We start from the raw sequence: 14,588 nt of genomic DNA on the forward strand, positions 1-14,588 counted from the left end.
TATCCTAAGCTAGAATTTGTGTACCTGTAATCTTTCCATTTCCTCCAGCCTATTCTGAAAAGTGATCTGGTTAACCTTCATAACACTTATTTCCTTGGCATGATTTGTTTCCATGGTGTTGATTAATTATACTTGTTTTTCTTCCATGGCGAGCAACCTATTTTGAATAGAGGTCATCTTATTAGAATGATTTACTTCCATGGCCTTTATTGTTTGTGCATGATTTTCATCCATGGTCTTAATGCGTTGAGCTTGTTTGAGTTGCATATCCTTAACCATTTGAGTCAACCCGTTCATGAGATCCTTATCATTCGCATTTTCTTGAGTTTTGATATTTCCTTCATCTCCATATTTTTCTTCAAAGGCATCAATGATTAATTCTAGAGAATCAAAATTGTTAGCAGGTAAGTCTATGAACCAATCCATAGCATCGCCATCTAATGAAAAAATGAGAAGTCTCATTTTAACATCCTCATGGTTAATATCATGGCACCATTTGCTCACACAAAGGTGGAAATTCCTAAGGTGAGTTTCAGTATTGATGGCATTGTTACCTAGAAAACTAGGCCACTCTTCAATAGCCTCAATGGCTTCATCTGGAATGAAATTTGGATAGCCTAAAATGTTTGTAAAATCACAAGGGGCGAACAAATCATTCATGATGTCATGCTCACTTGACCCTTAAAAGAGCAAATGGATACCAGAGAGAGGCTATTGTCCAAGATTAGCAAGAAATCTACAAGAAGCAAGCTTCAAGAGGGGCAGAGTCTGGAACAGCTGAAGCTGAACTGTCATTAGGAGCAGATGAACTCTCATGAATAAATCCAGCACTCTGAAACTGAATGGGCTTGGAGTAGTCTGGAATATGAAAGGACAAGTCCTTGTCATATCCAAGACTAGTTTTGTGCTTATTGTGGACAAGTTGTTCCCAAGGTCTGATGATGGGCTTGGGAAGTGCAGACTGAGTTTCTTCATCTGCATGTAAATCTGTTGTTGTATTTGAATGAACAGTAACATTATTAACATGCTACTGATGGGTGGTTGTCTCAATGTTCTGAACAAAAACAGGTTCAGAATGGTGTCTATTTTGATGTAGCTCTTCTTGTTGTAGCTGTGATTCAAGCTGCAAAAAATCAATCTTTTCATGTGCATTTTGTAGACATGTCTGAATTTCATAAAGAGTGTCTTTCCTGATTTGCACTGTGTTGTCAGCAGTTGATACGATTAGAATTCTCAATAACTCCAATAATCGATGAATTTTTGTCATTATTTAAACAACTCAAGTCAACAAATGATCACAAATGTACTTGTAAAGGCAAATTGCTAATAATGCAATATTCTTCAAAATTAAATGTGCCCGATGATAAGAGGGAAATCTACTCAATTGATAATCCTTTGCCAGAAATAAATATTTCCTTGAAAATTGATTCTCCTTTATGTCCGGTTGTCAAATAAATTCCTCTATTGTATGCCAACAAACAATAAGTACATTGGAAGAGTTCAAGCTGTCAATACAGTTCAGATAATGTTCATTTGTCCATTGTCTCAAATAATCACCTTATTCTACCAGCTTCAAGCTATCCCATCCTCTTTCACTAATGTTGGAAACTTGATTCCTCCGACTACTAATAACAAATCGATGGGATGGCTACCAAAAGACTAACTTCCAGCAATCTAAAAAATGGCTGTTATTGTAAATAGCTTTAGAAAGAAGAGCAGGTTTGCTCCGTTTGAAGTTGAGCAAAACAAAATACAGTGCTAATAAACTTCCATCTAATAAACTTCATAACTATTTCAATGAAGGTTGTAGTCATTGTACACAACAGCAATCATACAACGCTAAAAAACTTCATAAAAACTTCGATGCGTAATGGTTGTCATGCGGACACACTTGTTCAGAAGTTTGGTCTGCGTGAAGGTCGGGGTTTCGAGTTTGACGAGGGCGATTATGTTCCTTTGAAGAATTACTTGGACGCTCAGTACTTCGGAGAGATTGGAATTGGAACTCCAGCTCAGACTTTTACGGTCATATTTGATACCGGCAGCTCAAATCTTTGGGTGCCGTCTTCCAAATGTTACTTCTCGTTGGCTTGCTATTTCCATTCAAGGCATCCGAGTCAAGAACTTTATTGTGAAATACCAGGTCCTCAATATTCTCTTTTTCAAACCACTCCAAAAATCAGGGCAAGAGAAATATAGTCTACTGGAAGTACTCCGGCGTTCATAAAATTTTAGCTATGGCAACCAAAACCATTGGTGCAGCTTCCCGTTGTATGAGAAGCATCCTTACTTGCGTGCGCTCATATTCATCCTCTATCCAATCAACCAGCAATAGCATGCCCTCTCCCTTTCACGCGCAGTCGTGTACGATCTACGAACCACCCTTTACTGACTTCACACAAAATAGAAGAGAAAAGACGGTTCGTATTCCTCGTCAGTCGTGCAAACTCGTCCTCTATGAGTCTCTCTTCGCTGGCATTTTCTCAATTCAATACCATATGAATGTTGTAATGGATGCAGCGCACTTCTTTGGGTCGTCCCATTCTTCATCAATTATGGCTTCATCCGACCATAACGAACACAGGCAACGGGCCCACGTTTATTCCAGGCAAGGGCAATATGAGCCTTTGCACGAGGATGATGCATGCGGTTTTCGTTGCAATCGGTCAGCTGATTTTCTTTCCTGGGAGAAAATGCAATTTCCTTCTTATAAGAAAAGGCAATTTCCAGAAGATGATAACACGAGCTTACGTTTTGAGGGGAGGCACACAATTGTCAAGGAACCCACTGGATTCTTTATTGATTCTAGATATCAACGGAATGCTCGGAAGTTGCATCATTGGAAGAGTGGAGAGAATAGCATGTTCCCTTCAGAGAAGCACCATATTCTAAGGGGTAAATCAGTTGAAATGCCTTATCACTTTACTCGTCTCTGTGATGCAGAAGTTTCTTGGCAGCAAGAACAATCTAAACGGACAAACTTGAAGCCTAACTTTTCCAAAGGTTCCTGCAAGAGATCAGCATTTTTCGAAATTGTGAAAATACAACAGATTTTGTAGTTGGATCATGATCCTGGGACTCTTTCAATAGAGCTATTAATGCATTAATTTTTGAACCAGTTTTGGCTACTTTTTCTGATGTAACTTCATTCTCGTCATCAACCTTTGGTGAACTAAAAAGATCAGATGTTGTAAGCTGCTTACGTCACAATGGACACTGTGGCTTTAGATGTTTCAATATCTTCTCAATGCACTTCTTACTAAACACATGTGAACAGATGGTTATGATAGCCTCTAATGGTGGTGATAAACATACTGGACAGTCAAAGTCATCTCCAGCTTGCAAAACTGAAAGTAATTTCTTCAGCAAATTGGGATCGCCTGAAGCATCTTCTAATTTGAAAGACGAAAACAATGACTCCACATGAGATGGGCACGACTACGCATCATCACAAATTTGACGTAGCCGTAGAATTATCTGAAGGATAGAAGAATAATTATTTAGCACGGTGCCTGAATTAATGAAGTTTTGAACCACTTTTCTGCCTTCTGTTTCTACGTTATTGTAGAGTTCATGCTTCTCATGAGACAGTTCTACCAGATGGATCTGCACATATTTAGGTGGAGAAAACTCGATTCCAGATTAAGAGAGCCGTGGAATCCATGGTTTTTCAGTGAGTAAACCCACAGCGTTAATACTCAAACGCATTCAACTACCACAGCGTTTCAAACGCATTCAACTACCATTCAACAGTGCATTCATTCAACATTGTTAATATTCAAAAAACCATTCAATAAACCAAACGTTGATACCATTGGACAGCGTTACGCATACCATTCAATATCGATCCATAACGCATTCAAACTTATAACGCATTCAACAGGAGCATTCAACTTCATAACGCATTCAAACTTGAATCATAAGCATACCATTCGCATACCAGGAGCTGGACCTTCATCGATGGTGGCGTGTCAGCCTCAGCACTAAAACTGGAAACGACACTGCTATGATTTAATATACAGCAGCGTTCAAACAACGCTCATCAGCATGTCAGGCCAATTCAACGCAGATTCATCATACACCACTCAGCATTGTCAGTCATGAACCAGAGTTATTCATGAAGAAATTTGACGTACAATGTTTATGAGGCAGTGCTGGAATAAGGCAGAGGCAGATTATTTCAGATCTGAGCACAAAATAATCAATGGAGGCGCAGGTGCAAAAAACGCCCTTTTTGAAACGTTTATGACAGTCGGAGATCTGAACAGTCAGACAGAGGGGCAGAAAATTTTATGGACAACAGACACTAGCAGCAGTATAAACAGGTTGCAACTAAAATTTAGCTGAAGAAATATTCATGAGAAAATATTCATGAATTTCATGGAAAAAATAAACTGCATAGAAAGGCCATAAAACAAATGGCTCAAATTAATTATGCAGGGCAGGAATACGCCTGCTCTAATACCATGTTAAACACACATGGGAGCGAGAGAAAATATGAAAGATAAATCATGCAGTACATTTTTTATTAACAACTGATATACATTTATAGTACAATATCTGATCGCTGGGTTCCACATCCCAAGGTCTCTTGGACTCCTTTTGTCCATTCGACTTCCACACTAACCCATTTAGGATTAGGTGTCCAACAGAAATAAGTGGAGTCGCCACTTGAACAGGAATTTAACTGTAAAATCCAACATGCAAAAAACCAAAAGTTAGTCGATTTCCCAGGTACAAAAAGACTTGTCCCCGGCAACGATGCCAAAAATGTTGACCCTGCCGCCTACACCTACCTACAAGTTAGTGAGAAAAGCCTTCAAGCCCATAAGGTGTGGTTGGTGGCAGGGAACTTAGAGAAGGGGCCATCACACTAATCCCGACTCTCTCCTTTTGAGCTATATCCTAGGCTAGCTAAAGGGGGTGGTCCCTAATGAAAAGTTAAGTTAAAAGATGTGAGTTTCTAGGAGAGTGTTATAGTGAAAATATATTACTTTTAAGGATTTATGAACAAATATGAAGTGAGCAACTTGAAATAACAATGTCAATCATTAATATGACAAAAACCATAAAACCATTGCCTTATAAGGAATTTGCTCAACAATTTAAAGATATATTTGCTCAAAGTAAAATGCAATGCTCTCAAAAGAGATAGCAAAGTAACCCTAAAATGTAAACAAAAATTGTTAACACAAGATATGTAAGATACAACATGTTTTTTGAGATAATCAGCTTTATAAATCAAAACACGTGAAACATATCTTGCCAAAACCCAAAAATTAGTAATTAACTTGGAAATGTAAAAAAAAAGGAAATGCTAAACAAGACATCAATATGCAATTAGACTTGAAGCATGAAAAAAAAGCACTTGTTTGAAAGGATTACAATACTTGCTTTTGAAATAGACTTTGCATATGAAAACTCAAACCATTAAGATGTGAAAATTTTTGAATCTAACACATCAGAAAGCCCTACTGCAATTTCTAGTTTACTATCCCCTACTTGTTCTTTACATTAACAAGTTATTTAATTGCATAAACATTGAAGTAAACACAATTACAACCTTCAAAAATATATAGATCATGCACTGAAATAAACTAAGATAATAACACAAGGGACACTGTTATTTTTGGACAATCGTCCCCAGGAAAACCCAATTTGGGAAAACCGGTGCTGCATATATGAGGGTTTTATTATTAAGCAAATTTCATGAATACAACTAGGGTGCCAGAAATGGCTCACCCAACAGAAAATATTCTCGATAGTAGTACCTATATCCGAAGACAGATACTCCAGCAAATCAACGACAGGATGATCAACCCCACAGTGACTTTGATTGTTCCTTGTGTTGGACAGCAAAAGCTACTCCAACCACTGCTTTGGAACTGTGTCACCCTCTCCCGGCAGATCCGTTCTCAGTTTGCCCCATAGAATCTTCCCAGTGCTGCCTCTAAAGCCCAACGTCAGCCTCTACGACCTCCTGCACTGCCTGTGTCAGCCTCTATGACCTTCTACATCTTCTGCATCAGCTCCGGCTGCGTCTGCGTCGACCCTTCTAGGGCCTGCACTGTCTCTCCTGCACTGCACTGCCTCTCTGCTATGTATTCTTTAGCCTTGGATTGAAATCCCTTGCTGAACTGCCCCTTGCTGCAACTGATCACTTGCTCGATTTCCTCGGCAAACATCGGCCCAGAAAATCGAACTAACTGATCTATCTTGGTGTATCTCCAACTGACCCTCAAGCCTCCTCTTATACTTTTCATGTTGATGAATCAACGTCCGAGATTAAGTCTCTAATCAACGTCTAAATTAGAACTGGCTTGATCCTCGTCTCTTAGAAGTTAGAACTTTCTCACCCATATTATATTAATACACATTAATATTTTAATTTTCCTAAGTTTAGACTTAGGAACTCGTTAAAAATATTAATTATTTTAATATCTCTTCATCCGAGTTGAATTTCTTCAAACGATTTCTAGGTCTTGGAGATCTCATGTGCCTTAGCCTCTCCACCAAATCTCGTGGCTAAGCCACTAAAGCACATCTGATGCTACCCAAAATCAACACAAGAGACAAGTAAATGTAATGGAAAGTACTCTTAGTTAATTTTATTAATTATCTCTACAACAAGATTACAATTTAACTCTTCAATCCTCAGACCTCACCCTTGCCCAAAGATATGGATCTCACAGTGAGGAGTCAATAGAGGAGTAGAGGATCCCTAAGATGTCTACTTCAACCAACTTATGTTGGAAGTAAAATTTTAATGAGGCTTGGGGCCTTTCTATACTAAAATGCCTAGATGAAGTGCAAGTTGTGTTAATTCCCCAAATTAAAGTGATGCTACATGCAAATGCTTCAAAGAGATTGATTTGCAATGCTTGAAAATGAAATAGTGTTCAACATAAGTTGCAATTATAACTTCAATTGGAGGAATAAAATTAGCTTACAAGTGTTGCGTATGTCTCATCAATGAATTAGAATGATACAAGTAATTTGCTTGAAAATAAAATTTGTTTCAAATAGACAATGACAATAAATTGCTCCAATAATCAAGATAACAATGTAGCATAAAAAGAAAGCATGTATTGAAGTGCTCATGAAACAATTTACCAAGGTAAATGGAAATAAATCAAAGTTTACTAAGAATATAAAATGCTTGCATGTGAAGGATGAATTGCCCAAAGTAAAGTGTAAGCTTTGTGGAGGTCTTGCTCCGATACCATGTGGAGGTTTTCCGTTACACCAAAACCCGCAGGTGTTGGTAAACGTTTCAAACCAGTAACTAGGATCCCCAAGGTGGAAATTACGGATTCTATAGAGGTGCGGTGATTCTTCCAACAAGCTTGTGGCTCCAAGAAATAATGAGATAGAGAATGCAAAGCACAAATGAAATTGTAACAAACTTTAACTTAAAAATGAAATGTGATAGTGAGGTTGTGTAAATTTTCAATTAAAGCATGCATGTAAATGAATGAAGTGTGAGAGTTTAAACCATGCAAATGTCAATCCACCCAAGAGAAGCCTCCCATGGAGAGATCAGATACCATGGAAGAAATCCCAAACTCCCACAAGAAAATTATATATTTTATTAATATTACAATGAGAAGAGGGCCCTTCAAAGTCCTCAACTAAACTTCAAGGAGAGTTCTCACAATAATTGCTTGAAACTTGAACACTAGACCTCCTTTCTTGAGAAAGTAGTGACAAGATCCCACAAAACATATGCAAGGGAAACAAAGTGTGAATTTCCTCCAAATGCCAACTGCTTAGAGAGGAAAATGGGCAGCCCTCTAGTGAACTGGACTTTGACCAAAATAACCCTCAAAAGGGCTCATGGCATCCTTGGAAATTGAACCCCTAACACTTGCCAAAGGTCTTGCAAACACTTGTTAGATGTTGCGAGAGGTTGCTCTTTGTAGTGTTCTAGCTAGTGTACTAGGCTAGACTTTATATTTAATATCGACCAAGGTGCGTAAGCTTAGAGGCATGGTCTAAAATATATAGACATAAAGGATTGTTGGCCGAGTGATTATGATGTAGGTTACAAGGCTTCTTTACGGAAGGCTGGGATATGTCACCTATCATTCAAACACTCAGATTACCTTACTAAGATACCTGATTACAATGCTTATCATTAAATGCATTTACCAAATTAAACCCTGAACCTAAGCACTGTGTATGACTGTGAAAACCTAAGCACTGCGTATGACTGTAACAATGATTTTAATCTCCTTACAAAGATATTACCCAGAAAACCCTTGTTCAGTAAACACACACAGCATTCAATGATATTTACACTATATCAAACTATATAGAGATCATAAATGAATTGTGGAATAAAAACAGAGTTTATGATGGTGCTTTTACGAGACACACAGAGATGAATCCCTTACAGGGCGCACTTCCAAATCTCAGTGATGACTGTGCATCATAACCATAAACGCAAACCAACCATAAGCGCAAACCATATACATTCAATGGAAATTGAAAGCTATGGAAATCGAAAGCTATGTAACTATTATGCAAACCATACAAAACCTATTGAAATCGAAATTGAATCAATACCACTGTGCAACCATACGATAACCGAAATGCAAATGAAATAAACGGACAGTATACCGATTGAACGCAGGGCTCGTCCGCATTCTAGGGGTACACTGGCTTATAATCGACCGGCTACCAAATCAATGCACGAGACACACAAGTCGTAATTGTGAATAGGTCTTAGTATTAAACTTAAAAACTCTATTCTGGAACGATTCAACGATTAAAACATTAACATTAACCGGACTGTATTTACATATGTATATCCACAGCCATGTCATTGCTACAATGAATGTACATTCGGCTGTTGCCGCTTTTATTACATCAAGCCTTTTCAAAATGTTTCTATCCTAAGTGTTTTCAAAAAGAACAAAAACCAAATAAAAATAGAACGAGCTGTTGTTGCTGCTTTTGTCTGCCAGGTGCCATGCTTTGACTTGAGTTGACCGCGCATATAGGAGGATCGATTCGGCTAGGAGATAGGTGTTTTTCCATGCTTGGACATTCTGCTTTTCGTCCATGCCTTTCGTTCTAGCCCAACTGCTGCGCCACATGTCAAACGATAAGCTTATTACAGGATGTGGGAACTTCCTGTAACCATTTCATCAAAAACTTCTAATTCTTCAACATAAAACCCCTAAATCAATTTCTATGCAATTTAATAACTATAAGACTATTAATAATCAATTTTCAAGGATTCTAAGGGATATATGATGAAAATGAATGGATAAATGATATGTTTTTGGGAGGAAAAAGGGGTCTTGGGATGATACCAACATCTCTCCCCGACTTAAGGATTAGCATGTCCTCATGCTACCCCCGAAGTGCTTCCCTTGAACTTTGTCCCTGCCTGGATCTCTGCTGCCTTGAGCAAGGTGTCCACATTCTTTTTCACCTGGTTATCTTTCTGTCCCTTGAGCTCCTGCTTTAACTTTTTATATTTTTCTTTAAGGGTCTTCTTCTGATTGTACCACTTAGTGGCCCAGTTAGAAATCTCAGTTTGCTCAGTCTCCAATTCACTGATTCTTTCCTTTAACTTTTCATTTTTCTTTTGAGTTTCTTTGCTTTGCGCCCGGAGCATTTCATTTTCTCTTTTAATAACTTTTTCCAACATGTTAGCTTCCATGAGTTCTTCCTTCAATTCTTCAATTTGTTTCTCTAATTTCTTCTGTCTTTTGATGGGAGGCGGTGAACATTTTTCCTGTTTGTTATTGCTTTCTACCTCCATGTCAACTTCTGGTGCTGGTAGTGAATGGTCACCACTCTCAACATCCATTTGTGCAGGTGCATGAGATTCAAACTGGTCTTCTTGCAACTGGGCTTTTGGTGTCCGCCTTGTTCTTCGTGAGTAAGTGGTAAAACTTTTGTCTTTTTCGGCCCTCTTAGCATCTTCTTTTTGCATGTTCCTGGTCCTTATGCTGCCCACAGGTAGAGGTGCTTTGCTGGCTTTGGATACTGGAATTTATTCATTAATGTCCTTCATAAACCCTGAGTCCTCTTGCACTTCTTCTTTTTCTTCCTCATCTCTAATTTGATTGACAGCTAGGAATTCTTTCCATGGTTTACCTCTTTTCTGCAATTCGTGCTCAATGAGGATTTTAATTAAGCCAAAATGGTACAAGCTCTTGTCTTCATTCCCCTTCTACTTCTGGATAGTCTTGGACATCTTAGTTAAGCTTTGTAGCAGAAAATATGGCACACTGATTACACATTGTTTCTTCAAATGGAGGAGTAGTTTGATGTGGTATAGATAAACAATATTGTACCTACCTTCACAGGTTATGAATTTTTGAAGGATGTAAACCATTTCATCCCAAGGATGAACTAACCAGCTTCTTGGAACACCCTTCTTCCAGTTTACTGAGGAGACTCTAGATCTAGACATGAACTGTGTCCATGATTTCTCTTTAAATTGCTTGGTTTTAAAGTACTTCTCCCCTTCTGGACTAATCCCTATTGCCTGAGCTATAGTATCCTCTGAAATTCTGAAGGAGAAGTTACCTATTAGGGCCTTTTCTCCATTAAAGGTGAAGGCAAATTGCTTGGTAACTTCCTCATTACTTCCATGGAATTTTTCTAGAAATGGTAACCACTGTATTTCTCTGAGAATTTCAATGCAATCCTCATGGTATTGTGAACTGTTGAACACACTCGGTTCGACCCTATTAGTCATGGTGGTGGCAGAGGGTTGTGCTTCTAACCCTTCTCTGTCTATATTCTTACAATTTTAACAAAGAAATTTCGAGTTGGTTACCTGATGTATCGCTTCCTTCAGTCTTCAATATGATGCTCGGCTGGTCGATATGACTGTGATGGGAGTCAAAATAGAATGGTGATACTTTCCTCTTTCGACACTCACTGGTTTCAATCTTCACTGTGTAAATCGACCCAAACGGTAATACTCCCTTCAGCGCTCCTTGCTTCTGATTCCACTGTGTAAATCTACCCAAATGATAATACTCTCTTCGGCGCTCCTTGCTTCTGGTTCTCACTTTGGAAGTTATGGGAATCGAAGGTGGAAATGATGGTGAGATAACCCTGTACTCACTTCACAACGTAACCATTCATTTAAAAAAAACAGAGGAGTGTTGTACGCTTGCATGGATGTCACCACAAGAGCGCTGGTAGCGTATCTATAATGCTAGGTATGATTTCGGGGAGTCCCTTGGATCATAGGGTACGTTGGGTGGTGAAGTTATGATTTGGCTGTGTGGAGTGAAATATATATAGGCCGCTTATTATGATTTGGCTGTGTGGAGTGAAATATATATAGGCCGCTTTACATCTGTCTCTTCCTTTGTATTTAAAAACACAACTCACCACGTGCCCTTTTCAGTTGGTATTCGGTCGTATAGAGGATGTTGGTATGACTGTAGGATATATGACAAGGTGGATGTGTTGGTAATGGGTTTTAGGGATATGAATAGGTTGATGTATGGGAATGATGAGAATCGGTGGGATAAGGGGTGATAGGAGATTGATGTAGGTGTCCTTGAAACTAATCATAACAGTTCATAGTCATCAAAGTTACATTAAAAATCAATCTAGGAAATTAAATGTTTAAGAACAGAAACACATTACTCTTTTGTTGATCGTTATTGTATTGACATGCTGAGTAGCTAGTCCCTTTTTGGACTGTTCTTTTGCTTGTATGCACAGGTCCTTTGAGAAAAATTGAAGATGTAACAGGTCCCTCAGAAAATTTTTGAAAATGTTCATGCAGCTCCTTATATTGTTACAGGTTCACTGAGCTTGGCATTTGATGGAGTGTTGGTGCCCAAATCCTTGTAGAAGCTTGATGAAATTCTGTTGAAGTAGCCCTTGGTGTCAATTTCTTTAACAGGTCCCTTCTGAATGTCTTAAAACAGGTCCCATTACTGCTGGTGTTGGTAGCGTAGATATCTGAACAGAACAGGTCCCCCTGCAAAATGTTTATAACCAGGTCCCTCTGAAATAAAATCATGACAAAACAGCTTATTTATTGAAGTCTGGAATGCTGGAACAAGCTGCTGTTGGAAATTTACAGTGAAAATATAGAATAAGAAATCTTGAAGAATTTACAAGGGAGAGATAAAAGTAACAGAACAGAATGCTGATGCCTCTCTCCCCGACTTAAAGTTTGACTTGTCCTCAAGTCATGATTCAGCTGAGAAATTAAACAATGAACAAAAGAAAGAGAATTCATACCCACCAGAGACTGGTTTTCAAGTAGGAATTCGAGGTTAGAGTGTGCCAGAGACTGGTTTTCACATCTAACCCATTATTATTATTTTTTGTTTTTATAGTCTCTTTTTTTCAAAAAAAAATTAGTTTTTGTTTTATATATATATATATATATATATATTTTTTTTTCTTTTTGACTTTGAAATTGAAAGGAAATGAAACTAAGGCAGTGATACTGCAGCTGAGGGCTGCAGTATCTCAACCTCTCTTTGCTGAGATAGTGTATGGAGAAAATCTTGCTTGCTGATGGGCTTGGTGTACAGTTTCAGGCGATGACCATTGACTGTGAAGGAGTGACCTTCGCCATCAATAGTTTTGAGCTTAACTGAACCATTGTCATAAGCCTGAATAATTTCATAGGGGCCCATCCAATGGGTGGTGAACTTGGCTTTATGATCCTTGAATTTTGAATCAAAAAGTAAAGCCCAGTCACCTTCCTTGAAGTGCTTCTTCTTAATGTGTGAATCATGCCATTGCTTCCTGTGTTTTTGCATGAGGATGGTGGTTTGTTCTGCTTGCTGCCTCATCTCATCCAGCTGGTTCAACTGCTGGATTCTTTCTTTTTGTGCTTGGTCCAAATCAATTTGTAAATCTGCAGCCAGTTTAAAAGTGTGAATTTGGAATTCAATAGGAAGCATGACCTCCTTACCGTACACCAATTGGTATGGTGTAAATCCTGTGGTATCTTTCCAAGTAATCCTGTAAGCCCAGAGTGCCTCTTTGAGCTTTTCTTCCCAATTTTTCCTATTCATTGCAACAGTTTTGGTAATGATCCCCTCCAAAGTTTTGTTTGTTGATTCCACCTGCCCATTGGCCTGTGGATGATAAGGGGTACTTTTTCTATGCTTTATTTGGTACTTGTCTGTGATGTCCTTCATGAGCTTTGAGGTGAATTGAGTACCTTGATCAGTTACAATTTCCCTTGGTACTCCATACCCCACAAAGATCTCCTCAAAAAGGAAATTGACTATTGTGTGTTTGGTTGCTCTCACCAGTGCTTTTGCTTCTGCCCACTTTGTGACGTAATCAGTACATACTAAGATGTACTTCTTACCATTGGAGGCTGGGTTAATAGGTCCTATAAAGTCCAGAGCCCACTTATCAAATGGCTCTAAGTGAACTTGGGGCTGAAGGGGCATCTCATCGGTAGCTGTTGGTCTGCCCATTCTTTGGCAGTTGTCACAACTCTTTACATACTTCTTGGCATCCTTGAAAATGGATGGCCAGTAGTATCCAAGAGTAAGAACTTTGAAGGCTGTCCGCTTCGCTGCAAAATGCCCACCACACGGTTCATCATGGCAAGATTTTAAAATGTCAATTACCTCATCATTTCTTACACATCTCCTAATGATCATATCAAAACCAGTATAAAATAGATCGCCATTAAGCCATGAATATCTAGCACTTTGTTTGATTAGTCTTTTCCTTTCCTTTGCAGTGAAGTGTGGAGGTGTCCTTCCTGTAGACAAGTAATTAGCCAAATCATCATACCAAGGAGTTACTATGGAAATTGCAAATAAGTGTTCATCCGGAAAAGAATCTTCAACTGGAACAACCTCACCTGGATTTTGCAGTCTAGAGAGAAAATCAGCCACCTGGTTCTCTTTGCCTAGTCTATCTAACACTGTGATGTTAAATTCCTGTAACATTAGTAACCATCTGGTAACTCTGCCACTATTTATTGGTTTATTCATGAGATGTCTAATGGCAGAATGATTAGTATGTACAAAGACTTCATAACCAGTTATGTAATGTCGGAATTTATTCACAGCATAAATGATGGCAAGTGTTTCCTTTTCTGTAACTGTATAGTTTAACTCTGCAGGTGTTAGATTTTTACTAATGAAATAAATGGCATAAGTACAAGATTCCTCTTTTTGGCCTAATGATGCACCTACTGCAGTGTCAGATGCATCGGTAAAAATATGAAATGGTAAACTCCAATTAGGCCCTCTCAAGATTGGTGCGGTAGATAGTTTCTTTTTGAGTTGTTCGAATGCATGTTGACAGTTCTCAGTCCAGTTGAAAAGTACATCTTTGGTTAGAAGTTTAAACAAAGGTAAAGCTATCTTGCTAAAATGTTCAATGAATCTGCGGTAATAGCTTGCATACCCAAGAAAACTTCTTACCTCTCTCTGATTTTGTGGAATAGGCAAATCGGCAATAATCTGGATCTTGGCTGGGTCAACCTGGATGCCTTGAAAAGAGATATAATGGCCCAACACTATCCCTTCATTTAACATCATAAAGCACTTTTCGTTGCTGAGGGACAGGTTAGCTTCAATACACCTTTTCAAAACTCTCTCAAGATTTTCTAA

At 38.5% G+C, this 14,588-nt stretch overlaps 1 pseudogene; it reads right to left on the reverse strand.

Moving 5' to 3' along the window:
* Positions 1–14,588, reverse strand: part of LOC149199188 (uncharacterized) — a 262,651-nt pseudogene that overhangs the window by 62,892 nt on the left and 185,171 nt on the right.

This window comes from Pinus tabuliformis, chromosome 2_1 (genome assembly GCF_031772625.1).
Source record: "Pinus tabuliformis cultivar Carrire ecotype Pingquan chromosome 2_1, CPIR1, whole genome shotgun sequence".
Lineage (NCBI taxonomy): Eukaryota > Viridiplantae > Streptophyta > Pinopsida > Pinales > Pinaceae > Pinus > Pinus tabuliformis.